Genomic DNA, 2,394 nt, shown 5'->3' on the forward strand with positions numbered 1-2,394 from the left:
TGGAAGGACGGATGGATGGATGGGTGGATGGGTGGGTGGATGGATGGGTGGATGGGTGGGTGGATGGATGGGTGGATAGATGGGTGGATGGGTGGATGGATGGAAGGATGAATAGGTGGATGGATGGAAGGATGAATGGGTGGATGGGTGGATGTTTGGGTGGATGGATGGATGAGTGGATGGATGGATGGAAGGATGAATGGGTGGATGGGTGGATGTTTGGCTGGATGGATGGATGGATGGATGGATGGATGGATGGATGGATGGATGGGTGGGTGGGTGGATGGATGGGTGGATAGATGGATGGGTGGATGGATGGATAGGTGGAGGGATGGGTGGATGGATGGGTGGATGGATAGGTGGATGGGTGGGTGGATGGATGTTGATTAAATATGGGTGGGATTAACATTTTCACACTTGAGTGACTTGGACCCAAGTCCTGACCTCAATGGAGTAGGTCAAGCTCTGTCTCTGTCTGTCTGTCTCTCTGTCAGTGTATCTCTGTCTGTCTGTCTGTGTCTCCTTCTGTCTGTCTCTGTCTTTGTCTGTCTCCTCTGTCAGTCTGTCTGTTGTTCTGCGTGTCTCTACCTGTCCATGTCTGTGTCTGTCTGTCTTTGTCTCTGTGTCTGTCTGCCAGTCTCACTGTCTGTCTCTGTCTTATTCTTTCTTTGTCTGTCTCTGTCTGTCTCACTCTGTCTCTCTGTCTCTGTCTGTCTCCTATGTCTGTCTGTCTGGGTCTTGTTCTGTCTTTCTTTGTCTGTTTCTGTGTCTCTGTCTGTCTGTGTCTCTTTGTCTGTCTGTCTGTCTGGGTATCTGTCTCTCTGTCTGTCTGTCTGTCTCCTCTGTCTTTCTGTCTGTTGGTCTGCATGTCTATGTCTGTCCATGTCTGTGTCTGTCTGTCTCTGTCTCTTTGTGTCCATCTGTCTGTTTGGCTTTGTGTCTGTCTTGCTCCATGTCTCTGTCTTTGTCTGTCTCTTTGTGTCTGTCTGTCTGTCTGGTCTGTTTGTGTATCTCCGTGTCTCTGTCTGTCTGTGTCTGTCAGTCTATCTCTGTCTCTGTCTGTCTATCTGTGTCCCATCTGTCTATCCCAGTGTCTGTCTGAGTCTGTCTCTGTTTCTCTCTGCCTTGCTCTGTCTGTCTCTCTGTGTCTGTCTGTCTGTCTGTCTGTCTCTGTGTCTGTCTGTCTCACTTTGTCTGTCTGCCTCTGTGTCTGTCTGTGTCTCTTTGTCTGTCTCTCTGTGTCTGTCTGTCTTTGTCTCTCTGTCTCTGACTCTGTCCATGTCCGTGTCTATGTCTCTGTCTGTCTGTCCTCTGTGTCTGTCTGTCTGCTCTGTTTGTGTATCTCTGTGTCTCTGTCTGTCTGTCAGTCTTTGTCTCTTTCTGTCTCTGTTTGTCTATCTGTGTCCCATCTGTCTGTCCCAGTGTCTGAGTCTGTCTCTGTGTCTCTCTGTGTCTGATTGTCTCTGTCTTTGTCAGTCTGTTCCTCTGTCTCTTTTTGTGTCTGTCTGTATTGCTCTATGTTTATCTTGCTCTGTGTCTGTCTGTCTGTTCTGTTTGTGTCTGTCTCGCTCTATCTCCCTTTCTCTGTCTGTCTGTCTGTCCGTCTCGGTGTCTCTCTTTCTCTTTCTGTGTCTGTCTGTCTGTCTTTGTCTCTCTGTGTCTCTGACTCTGTCCATGTCCGTGTTTATGTCTGTCTGTCTGTCTGTCTATCTCTAGCTCTGCCTTGATCCATCTGTCTCTCTGTCTCTGTCTGTCTTTCTGTGTCTGTCTGTGTTTCTGTCTGTCTCTGTCTCTGTCTGTCTATGCCTGTCCATGGTCTGTGTCTGTCTGTCTTTGTCTCTCTGTCTCTGTCTGTCTCCTCTGTCAGTCTGTCTGTGTCTCGTTCTCTCTTTCTTTGTCTGTCTGTGTCTGTCAGTCTACTTCTGTCTCTCTCTTTCTGTCTGTCCGTCTGTGTCTGCCTGTTGGTCTGCCTGTCCATGTCTGTCTCACTGTCTGTCTGTCTCTGTCTCATTCTGTCTTTGTCTGTCTCGGTCTGTCTGTCATCAGTCTACTTCTGACTTCTGTGTCTGTCTGTTTCTTTGTCTTTCTGTCTCTGTCTCCTGTGTCTGTCTGGGTCTCGTTCTGTCTTTCTTTGTCTGTCTGTGTCAGTATCTGTCTGTCTGTGTCTCTCTGTCATTCTCTGTCTGTCTTTCATGTCTTTCTGTCATTCTCTGTGTCTGTCTGTCTTTCTCTATGTCTGTGTCTGTCTCTGCCTCTGTCTGTCTGTCCATCTGTCTGTCTGTGTCTCTCTCTGCGTCCATCTGTGTGTCTGTCTCTGTCTGTCTTTGTCCCAGTGTCTGTTTTGCTCTATGTCTGTCCGTCTCTGTCTGTCTGCCTGTGTCTGTCTGTCTCTCT

Source organism: Dipodomys spectabilis, unplaced genomic scaffold, assembly GCF_019054845.1.
Source record: "Dipodomys spectabilis isolate Male_0828 unplaced genomic scaffold, ASM1905484v1 ptg000341l, whole genome shotgun sequence".
NCBI classification, from domain to species: Eukaryota; Metazoa; Chordata; class Mammalia; order Rodentia; family Heteromyidae; genus Dipodomys; species Dipodomys spectabilis.